The sequence below is a fragment of the Cydia strobilella genome, chromosome 3, assembly GCF_947568885.1.
Source record: "Cydia strobilella chromosome 3, ilCydStro3.1, whole genome shotgun sequence".
Classification (NCBI taxonomy): domain Eukaryota; kingdom Metazoa; phylum Arthropoda; class Insecta; order Lepidoptera; family Tortricidae; genus Cydia; species Cydia strobilella.
In genome coordinates this window covers 18,362,607-18,375,026 of record NC_086043.1, presented here as the reverse complement: position 1 = coordinate 18,375,026, position 12,420 = coordinate 18,362,607, and the positions used below count along the sequence as shown (strand labels likewise).

General features: G+C 34.7%; 1 protein-coding gene across 10 annotated transcripts in view; it reads left to right on the top strand.

Moving 5' to 3' along the window:
• The window catches only part of LOC134756048 (myocyte-specific enhancer factor 2), a 64,000-nt gene that overhangs the window by 17,982 nt on the left and 33,598 nt on the right, over positions 1–12,420 (top strand). Inside the window, exon 1 of one of the 10 annotated variants that reach the window (XM_063692832.1) lies at positions 2,663–2,818. The exons of the other annotated variants lie outside the window; for them this stretch is intronic. The gene's annotated coding sequence lies outside the window, so the exon portion shown is untranslated. Of the gene's footprint in view, positions 1–2,662; positions 2,819–12,420 lie in introns of those variants that run through there. 10 annotated transcript variants of the gene reach the window in all.

The window sequence follows — 12,420 nt, the reverse complement described above, 5'->3', positions numbered from 1 at the left end:
CAAGTACGTGACACGACCAGCCCTTCCCCACGTCACCCTCGGCCCTGTTTGCCTGGAAACAGGTCACGCATTTCATTTCACTTAGGCAGGTACAGCAGTAAGGGATGCTAATAATGAAATATGCAGAAAAACTAAAAATAACATAAATAACAATAATCTGAGAATAGCGACAAGGACAATAACTGTTAAGATAGAGGAAGATGCGCTAGGCGAGATGATTAATAAGCGATCTTAATTTGTAATAGTTAAGCGTAAAGTACACAGCCTACTATTAGGATCAAACATTATTATCTTATACCATAGAGTAACTTATACTAGAGCGGTACTGTCGTAGTAAATTTTGTAACCCCAGTAAATTCACTGCCATCTGTCGACACACTTTAAAACTAAAAATAAATATTTTTTTAAATACGATAAAATGTATTTAGATATGGATAAATGTTTTTTTTTTTATTTGCATTAATTATTTTTATGATTTTGACCCATGTTCTTTCACTGATATGCGTTAAAATTGTTAAATAACAAACGAAACCGTCAACGCCATCTATACGACAGTTGGCCAAAGCTAGTAGCGCCCTTTGAACGAGAATCAAATTTTCTTGATTTTCGAGGCACGTTTTTTCCTTAGACTGTATCCATCTATTACGGAGTTATATCTATCTTTGCTTATACGCATTAAGTACAGTCAGCAACTCAGCATTTAATAGAAGCGAATGAGACTACGCGTAAAATTTATCTACCGTTCTCTAATAGTTTACAAACATACATATTATATTGTATATACATGTAAAACAAATACAGGGTGGCAGATATATTACGCGCGTTGTCTTATCCACTACTATTGATGCTGACAGTACTTGTAGTAAAAATTCTAGGTATTGAAACATCTTTTTCCATCAAAGTTTTTCCTCCCGTATTGAAAAGGAAGTTTATATATAGAGCAACAAATCCTTTTAAAATGTAACTGATGGAACACGCTCAAAAGTCAACTAAACATCAAAGTTTGTAATGACTGCATCATCTAAAAATGACTTTTTCGTCTAAGACGGTAATCTGTTAAACAAAAGCCACTGTCTCTTTTGTGTTTGCTGTCGGCCTTTATGTGCCATTGTGTGTTGGCGCGTGCCACGGCGCGTGCGGCGCTCACACACAGTGGGACAATGGCCGACCGCTCGCACAAAAGAGTTAATGGCTTTTATTTAACAGATTACCGTCTTAGACGAAAAAGTCATTTGAGAAGATGAAGACTATATCTGTGTAGTAGAATTTCAATAGATAAGCTCATATTCGTAATAATAAAAGTAATAAGACCCATTTTCCGCCTAACCTGTTCGCAGGGTCGCGTGTTAGGGAAACTGCCTCCACTCACGACATAAACCGAGAGATAACTTGCTCAGCGCACGGCTTCAAGCCACATAGTTTCTACGGTAACAAGCATTTTTGGTAAAACTCGGCTTCATTTACATAAAACAATCGGACAAGTGCGAGTCGGACTCGCTGACCTAGGGTTCCGTACTTTTTAGGGTTCCGTACCTCTAAAGGAAATAAACGGAACCCTTATGGGTGCGTCTCTGTCTGTCTGTCTGCCCGTCTGTCACAGCATATTTTCTCCGAAACCACTGGATCAATTAAGTTGAAATTTGGTACACATACGCAAGTTTCTGACCCAAAGACAGACTACTAACGTAAACAAATGAATTTTATACATGGGGGCCACTTTTGGGGGGTAAATGTGAAAATTAAAAAATAAAGTTTTTAAAACTATATCGTGTTACATATCAAATGAAAGAGCTCGTTATGGGAATCTCAAATATATTTTATTTTTATTTTTAAAATAAATAGTTTAGAAGTTATTTAAGAAAATAGCCAAAAATCACTATTCCCCCTTTACCTCCGAAAGTACTCTGGGTCTAAAATTTTGAAAAAATTATACAAAATAGCTCTTTACCTAAATATCACAGGAAAAGTAATAGAAATGAGCAGTCAAGCGTGAATCGGACTTAATTACTTAGTGTTTGATCCGACCCCTACGGATTTTTTAAAGATCTTCACATGGTTAATAGGTACTTACATTGTTAAAAATTGTGTAATGTACGGAACCCTTGGAACGCGAGTCCGACTCGCACTTGGCCGGTTTTTTTTGTATTTGTTGTTATAGCGGCACCCGAAATCCTACATCATATGTGAAAATTTCAATTGTCTAAGTGTAAATGGGTAGCTGCAAGGCAATCTTTTATGGTGGGTATGTACCCATATGTTTTAAGGCTTTTTGTTGTCTTGTCTTTGTATCGTTTTAAAGCAATCAATAATATACTTTTTTGATACATACATACATATAACTCCTTCTTCTTCTTCTACCTAGCGTTCTCCCGGCCTTTGCCAGGGTCCGCTTTCCTACTAGCCTTTCTCCACTTTGCGCGATCCTGGGCGTCCTCTGTCCTCTCGTGTAAGCCCGTTTACGCTCATATCGGCTTTCACGACATCGAGCCATCGCTTTTTTGGTTTGCCCTGGGGTCGGGAGCCGTCAAGGGCTAGGTAACTCCATATTTAATTAATATATTTAATATTAATTATTTAATTAATTACGACAATTCTATTGTGTTTGGTTCATGTCAAATATATATTTTGTCAATAATATTACGCACTAGATTTACAATCGAATCTTTGTTTCAGGTATGTTCTGATCCAATCCACGAAGTAACCCGGCCAAAACCGCAAGCCACTTTGTCGGATGCCGTATCAGAAAGGACCAAAGCCATCAACATTTAGGCGGGTTATAACAAATTTGGCAAAGCCGGTTGATGACGTCACGAGCTGCGTGAGTATTGCTTGGAACAATACTTATTTGTGTCTGTAACATTGTTCATTAAGTGACCCGTTAACATAAGCAAGTGATGTGCAAAGGTTAAATGCTTTTATGATAAACAAGGAATGTTCTTAACTTTTACACAAAACGATGCATTATAATTTTGCCAAATGTGTGTGTTACATTAACATTAGGTACTTATTGGTAGCACGATGTGATTATAAATAGATGACAACAAAGACATATGTAACTCCGTATAATATAAGTAAAGTCTAAGTAAAAAAGTGCCTCGGAAAATCAAGAAAAATTGATGCTCGAATAGATGGCGCCACACCTTTGGCCTATACGCGTGTAGCTGGCGTTTGATATTTAACAATTTTAACACATATCAGTGAAAGAACATGGATCAAAGTCATATGTGGTCAACACAAGTGACTCTATTATCTTTGGGTGACAATCAATAACGACATATAGTGTACCTACCTACCATATGTAAGTATAGTCACAAAATATTAAGCAAAATAATGCTTTTATGCAGTCGTAAACAGAGTAGTTAGTGCCATTTAAAGTTTTTTTCCGCGTAAACAATGATTAATAAAAGAGATAAAAAGCAATTCGCATCAATTTTACACGAATATGGTTTGATTCTTTATGATAATTAAGCATAACTTATTTCACATCAATGTTAGAATCCCAATAATTTCTTCATCGTCAAGAACTTCTTAGCTTAAATAGATTTTTATATTACCACGATTCCTTGAAATCACCTCGCGTGACTGCACTTGTTTCTGATTGATTGAATTTCAAATCAAATAAACATCAAATGTCATATTATACATTGTCCTAACATGAAGTACCTATATTCGACGAATCGAACGATTTTCGAAACATTCTTCATACCTCCTGTCAGGTGATTGAATTTGCAGTGTTTGACTTTAGAAGTTTCTAAGTTATGGAAAATTACTTACGGTTGATGTTTAAGATGTTTTCGGAACAAGTTTATTTATCTGTTTTTTTATCAACCTCTTGTTGTTATTGTTAGTATTAACGTCACCATCGTCCTTACTCCTCATATTATTACTTTACCACCAATTTTAGATATAGATCGTTTTTAATAAAACCTGCAGCCATTACTAATAACATTGTACTTCAACTCGTTTGTATATCAACGATCGATATTATCTCATCATCAAACTACTATAGTAACGAAACGTAAACAATGTTTGTATATATGTCACTATTAAGGTGATGTCAAAGCTTGTTTGCTAGTGCGTGGGTCTCCATGATATCATTAGGTATGCATTGGGTAACGTATCTATTCGATTCCATCGTTAAATCGTCTTGCAATTCAATGCGTTTCGAACGCTGTATTATACTATTGTAAATTATATTGTTTATATGTGCGTTGGATTCATCAGATTTTATGTGCACTATTCGTTATATTTGCAATAAAACTTTAAATAATCCCTATCCAAATTTTAACAACTATTATATAAACTGTTTTAAGAGACATAATGTGAAAAAGATATATAACACAATTATTACTACAAAGTAATGATAACCGATTCCCTTCTATAGGATAGATACAAAGTGACTCATTAAATATACCCTCTGTCTCTAACTCTCTGTGGTCTTGAGAATACGTATATAGTTTTGGGAATTCTCGAGAAAATTATTTAATGTTGTAGACATAAATTGCTCTACTTATAAGGAAAACGATTTAATATATTATTTTCTTGTTCCAAAGAAAATTTCGTTATCGTTTTTTGTTAAACCTAAATTTAAACTTGTAAAGGAGTAAAATCATTTTATATCCTAGGATAATAAAGTGGCACTTAAGCTCAAACTAAACATCAGCAACAAACTTTATGGGCTGAGTGAAAATGCAATTATTCTATGCGATAAAGGATTGAAAGTAATACTTTCACTTGAAACAGTGAAGCCTATCATCGAAAGGAAATAATTTGTCATGTGCAAAACAATAAATAAAATAGATACCATAACATCCGGGAAGTAATTATAAGATTTCAAATAGGCTATTAGGACTTTGTACATAAATACACTATTTTAAAAGCATTCAAAACGAAAAACAAGATTTATGTTAGACCTAACACTCCTTGATTACTATTTAAGCTTGCGCGCGAGTTGATTACTCGTTAATCCAACGCAGTATGCAGACGTCAGGCGCCAGCGCGTCGATGTCGCTTAACATGTCCACCGTATGTGCATTTAAAAACTCATTCCAATTTATACCTTGTTCTCATGCTATACAATATATGATCCAAGTAATTTCCATGAGCACTTAGGTGGATATGAGAAGCGCGGGAGATCGGGACTGGCAATTTAGTGTCGTTGCTACTGTGTGGTGAGAACCGGGCCCACTGGTAGCAGGGATGGTATGGTACTTACTGCTGTTATAGGTATTTTTAATATAAAAGAGAATTAAATTTTATGAAAAATGGTGATGCTTTAAAAACTGATAAAACGAATGTTTTTTTTAAATCCGCAAATAATGGTTGTTCGCAATTTAAATGCATCTCTGTTCTTATTTTCAACCGCGTAAATTTTTGATTTAGATCGACCGGTAAATGTAGTTTTTATTTTCCAGTAATATCATATTAGGTACATACTTACTTACACAAATGAGTAGGGGAAGTAGGGGAGCATTAGGCAGTCGGGAGGTTTGAGCACTACCTTGTAAATAGGGACGTGTAGAAAAAACTTAAAATTGTATACTTTGGTATTCAAGACTAGTTACTGGCATGAAAGCTCAGGCTAATCTCATTCGCGATATGATATTGTTTAGTTGTCAGTGTCACATGGTGTCAACGTTTTGTCGAGTGCAAAATGAAGTATTTTGATGTGATTTAAAAGGAAATAACAACATGATCTGTACCTATAAAAAAACGTATTTATATCTAGTTAATTGTTTCCGAAAGTCTATGTTAACTTATAAATTAAGCTAATTCATTTAACTGCAAAAACATACTTGAATTTATTAGTGAAGTGAGCGTGTGGGGAGCATTGAGCACTAATTATAGAGGGAGGTTTGGGCATGCCCAATTGCCCAATGCTCCTGCCCCTTCTGTTTGTTTTGGCAAATTCATGCGTATGAGTAAGATACGTTATAAATGTACCTTTCCAGGGTTTAAAGATATATCAAGGTATCCCATTGACGGACATGTAAACCAAATTGTCAAACCCAAAGATATGTAGCAAACGGGGAAGATATTAGTATACTTTAGATAAGCCTATCTGGGTAACATCGAATCTTAGACCCATTTTATTACTTTAAAAATATTACTGAGTATTGAGTGCTAAATCTTTAGTATCTGTTTTTTTTTTCGTTCTTATTATAGTTAATACAGTTAATTGCTGGTCGATTTCATTGCAAGTTTTATAGTTATACATTACTTAATATTCAAGTAATTTAATATAAAAAGACGCATTTAACACAATGCCCACACCTCCCATGAGGTGCCCAAACCACTCAACCACAGGGCGGTTTGGGCACATGGTTTTAAAAAATCTTGCAATTTTAGGACTGCTTATTGATATGTATAAGTGCTCTTGAGTAATTTTTAATTAAAGCCAAATAGATGTGCTACTAATATATGCAATAAAAAGTGGATTATGTTAAAATGTTACGTTTTTATCACGACTTAAGTAAAAAAGTGCCCAATGCTCCCCCCCTTTGTTACCTTTGGTAACTAAAATTACGTATAGAATATTACTTTCTAAATTTTAATCTACGTTACCTGCAAATGACATAGGTACATACATCTCACAGAAACTATTTATTTTAATGACCCTATCATCCGTTCATCTTTCTAGTTCTTCTATATAATCGTACCCCTGTCGTTTTGAAACGCAAACCATGAGCTAGGCTGCAAACCTGTTCACAAGCAATTAAGTGACACTACATAGTATTAATAATATAATACTTCTTTCTTTATTGGGTTCATTTTATCTTTTGTCATTTTATTAATCAAAATGAAAAGAGACGGGAAAAGGGTAATATCCATTGAATATTAAAGCTGATATTAAATTCCTTAACGATAAAATGAACAGACAGAAAAACAATATCGTAAGAAAAAGTATTGAATAAATTTGCGTGAATTAATTGTATAAAAAACTAATAATATTGATAAAAATTAACACTCCTACCATTCGTCAAAAGTGCTTAATCGATACCTAACTTTCGCGTCTAGGATAGTGACAGGTGCAACTAAGCCGTTTATGGTATCCAGTATCCCAATGCGTGAGGAATGCACAAAATGCTACTTTATAACCCACGAAATAAGTCCGAACAAAGCGCACTGAAACGGCGAGCTTGCGTTCCCAGGAGATCGTCGCGTACTGCACGCCTGTTTTTTGTTTTTTTTAAAGACTCGTCTACAATGAGGCGATTCTGGTTTTGCAAGGCAACTCGCAATGTCGATATTCGATACAGCTTTTCGATATAATCGTCCGATTACACGGCGTTTATCCTGCTAGGTTTTATATTTACTGGTTATAAAATATTGGCGTTATATTTCAAAAACGCAGTTGCTCTATACAATTAATACAATGTAAGATTCGTGTGGATGACGATTCTCTATAATTATTTATTGCATTACCTATTTTAAACTGCTCTTTTATGTAGATAGAACTCCTATTACTGATCCTGACAAATTAAATTAATTGATTGCTCTCAGTTTATATTACAATATTACGTATTTATGTATGAATTATTCCAAAGCATTCTGTTTTAATTATTTTATAAAATTTGGCGCATAAAAGTTCCGCATCTTGGTCCATTAATTCATATGCATGTATTACCTTACTCAACTTTGGAAACAAATCAAATTATTTTTTATTAAATATTTAAGATATGTGTTTTTTTAATCCGGCCTTCACCACTGGAGGGCTTCGTCACTTTTTCTTTAATATATGACATCTATTACAGTTTATAACTAACTTACCTTCTTAGGGCAAATATTTCCTTTAAAAACTTTACCATAACCAGTTCTATTGTAAACCTAATTCCTTGGCAGTACTTCAATAGTAAAGGGTCATATTGCCTTGGTTGTCCCTAGTGATGCTTTTAAAACCCTGCCGTTTCGCAAAAGCCTGAAGCGATGATTAAAAAGTGTAAACGCCCTCGAGACTAGGACAGCTTCTTGCGGCCTTGGTGGCGGCCATTTTTTGCCCGGTCAATGTTACCAACACGGCAACATGCGCGTTTCGTTCAGTTTTTACGCAAGTCTCTATATGGCTGACAGAAATGATAATTCGAGGATTCGCACGGGGAACTTATCTTATTACTGTTTAGTCTTGCAAGATAAGCGAACGGACAACTCTAGATAGTTCGTTATCTCTGAAGATATCATTCTACTAACCGCGTTATTTTCTTGTGATAACATTGCAATGAATGGTAAGGTATTATAATTACATCACTAGTTTGTAAATACTCGCTATATGGCCTTAAGTTCAATGAATTCTCTATACAACTCAACTTACCGAAGTAATAAGAGAATCCACCTACAAAAGTTGGTTTACTCGTAATAATACTTTTTTATCTCTGCAAAATATCAAAATCTGTAAGTTAGCACGTTATCGATAATGATAAGGATACGCTGTTCGCTCTTCCGAGGTGTTTATTAGGTATACATATTGATTTACATGGATTTGGCAGGAGCGCCGTTTCCCAATATTTGTTATCTGTATCACAGTCGAGAGGGCTCAGTAATCCTCCTCCTACTCGAGACGCCACGTAACCGATCCATAAACGAATTTCGCCAGCAGAGCGTTAAGATTAAGCGAGATTTAGTTGCTGGTTAATCTGGATTTGATCCCTCTCTTAGCGTAGTTACCAGATTAAAACCAAATATCGATTGCTTGCTTCCTTTCATCTTAGTTATACAATCAGAAGCCCCTATTCAATCTTCTTTTCGTCCACGACACATCGTTAGCGCCATTCAAGGACAGAAACGATAACAACCACAAGGGCGTAGCCATGCTACCCGTGGGGACGTCACTCCAGGAAACTATACCTTAAGATGCAGTGGTACGTGCCAGAGTTGGTCGGAGTGCGGGCGCGACTCTCACGCGGCAGATTGAATAAACTGCTTGACACAGATTCGCGTTTCGGGTCAGACGGGTGCCCGTGCCCAGTAAACAAATGCCCGTTACCACATCTTGCGATTGGGAGAAAGAATTCGGCCTTTGTTCTCCTGTTCATGACGCAATACTTGAGATTTATTAGTTCGGATTTGCGGCTTGTTTAACTACTACAGTACCTACCAGGCTGACATTAATGTATTAACATGTCTCCTTTGACAAAGCTATAAAGCCGATTGAAAATTAATTATCTACAGCTTAATACTCCAACAATTTTACTAATCGTTTTAATATAACCGCAATCATTGTCAGCGACAGTATAACAATTTAAAACATTTAATATGTAAGTTCCAAAACCCATTGATCGAGCCCGGTTGGTGGCGAGGTCGAGTGAGCTATCACCAGGAATTAGCAATAAATTAGTAACGAGTGGTGGTACATGAACAATGTAGGTTGTACATGTGTCTACAGTCAAGGTGAACGATGTTGCTGTGGAGAATTTAAAAAAAATTACGTTAAAGGATCGTTAAGGCATTTTACAGTTTTAAACCAGTTTAAAACTAGTGTTGCCCACCGATGCTATCGCGGTTAGCGTTGGCGCCATCTTGAGTTTCCATTAGCATGTGAAGAGGCGCTCCATTGGGTTACACTTTAACGTTGTAATCTCCAACAAAGGACTGACCTGACATCTTCTTATCTCTCACTTGCAACGGCACTCAATGCAAACGAAAACATTTTTTATCACTACGCTTAAAGATACACATTTGAACGCGGCTCGTTGACATGAATACGCGTATTGGGTATTCAAAATCTGATATGTTCTTTCAATAGAGACAGAAAACTATAGTTTAAATGAATAAAACGTTGTGTGAAAACAATGGGTTCCTCAAAATAAATTATTTTCTTTTGTACTGTTAGCTGTAATATTTTCCTTCTTTAGTTGACACACTGCATTAAGTTTCGTGATTAATGCGCAGTTTTCATATAATCTGCTGGCGTATTCCTTTATTTGTTCCTCAGAAATAATTACACTAATCTTCACAGATTATGACGTATACATAGGCAGATATCTGTATCCTTCTCATATATTTACATATTATGTTAAACAACCAAAGTGCAAAAAATAAATAATAAACTAACTCCATCGTTTATCGTTTAAAAAAGAAACTGTATTGTACCTAGTAGTAGAAATAGTATACATAAACACGATTTGGCCTAGGAAAGCAGCATCGGCAGTTTATTTTAAAATGTTTCCTCAAACAAATAAAACACCTGTTTATTAGCAAAAGAAATGAAGTGTCATTCTAGTTACTCTTTCGAAACTTTGAATGGACATTCTCGTTTTCATTCAGTTTACTAATCGAAAATAGCGCAAACATCATTGTGTACATAATTTCTGCCTAAAACAGTAGCGTTAGTTTTTGTTTCATATTTCGCATTTATTATTGTATTTATAAACCTTATTAACAATTAGTAAATGAAGTCTAAAATTTCACATTCACCTGTAAAGTTCTTTTATTTCAATCAATAAAACATGTGATTGAAGCGATTGCCTTTCTGACAGCTTGAAAAATTCTCTAGTGTACACTGTAATTATTATATGTGATGCCTGTGTGATCAAAGCAGGTAAACCGTCTCAAATAAAAAATACAAATTATAGGGCAAATTGAAATCCAAACAAAGAAATGATGTTTTATGCAAGAAGTTAAGGCATTTACAAATGTCGCAGCAATTTCGATGTCACTACAGAAAACCTAAAGCTGAGTTGTTTCTTATTTACAAAGGAGATGGTAAGTGACACTGTACTTCACTACACTGTAGTATAATTAATAAGTAGCCTCTTTTATACACGTATATTTTAGCTTATTGTAATATTGCAGTGTCATTAAATTGTCAAATATATACCTAACTTTAAAATCTGAACACTGGAAGTAGACAAAAATTGACGTGCGAGATTTGATTGCATACTACGAGTATGTACCTACTTTTAAATTACCTAATAAGACTCAATCTCTGAGCCAGTGTATAAACTTAGCCGCTAACCCAGAATGATGTCCGAATTGCAGGAAGAGCACTTATGAAATTCGGACGCCTTAATAAATTCCAAGTATATTAAATATTATTGTTGTAAATTTCTAACTTTGAAAATTAATGCCTCGAGCATGATTCGTTATAAGTAATTTGAAAAGTAATTAAAACTTACTAAGGATGTGTTACACGTGTTTCGACTTGTCAGAGGCAACAAGCTGGTACTAATTAATTAAATCATTACGGTGTTATTACTACGATCCTCAAATTATCACTCGAGTGCGAAAGATCACGTACACAATATACAGAAATCGATAATATTTACCTATTATAAATGAATTGAAAGTTCTTGGAGCAAGAATATAAAGAGATACTTCTATAAGTACCTACTTATATATAGACCTCTCGTACTTACACTAAAATTAAATTCCTTTTTTTTCTTAGTAAAACATGAGTTTATGGTAGTAATTTATTATGATTTCCTGTACTCTTTACCGACTTCTAGTAAACTAACCGCACTTATATTTAGGTCAATATAATAAGTTCTGAGCGGTGAACATAAAAGTTTTGAGAGTTTGTTTAAAATATAAGGAGGTCCATTTATTACGTGAGGAGTTCAGAGGGGGACGGGTTTCAAGCCGAATATCGCCAAATATCATGTGAGGAAGAGGGGGGTCTCAACAAATATCACGGCATCATTTCTGGCAAATAATAATGTAAAAATGCGAGAATGTTTAATAAAACAGCACAAATACAGTTGTAAAAATAATAAATATGTACGTAACTAAGTATTATAACGTCTGGATTTTCGGTGATATTTTTAAATTACTAACGAACTATGTAATTTCTATAATTTTTCTCTTTGCCAACAATTTAAAAGAACTTATCGAGTTTTTTTTCTTGTCGTAATCATAATCATAATCTTTATTGTCTGTGACAAATGGATACATTGCACAGTAATTACTATTGTAACAATTTTACGTGGACTCACCAAGACTCTACCTTTACAGGTGTACAAACAAACATTTCCTACGTCTACGAGTCTATCAGATAATTTGATGAAGATTACTGTCATCTTTTCAATTTCCTTTAGAAAATCCGATTATCTACTTAAATATACTTTTAATTCTGTCTAATCATCGTTACCTTGATAATCTGTCTGTAAATCGTTATACCAATCTGCAAAAATATTAAATAAGAATTACAGCCTAATATTTTTTTATAGTCCATTTATATGTAAGTATTTTATATAATTTTTGTATATTTGACTATAAAATTCATATTATAAATTAGGTAACCCAATATCAAAAATGAATAGAGACGACAGTCTAATAATTGTTAGTCTATCGGGTCGGACCCCATAGCTCAGAAGTCGGACATTGTGGGTCAAGGGCGATGACGATACCTATGGCGAATGGTTTCTATGACTACCGCGTTTGTTTACTACGCAACTTGTATATTAATCACACTTGCGAAGAATACAT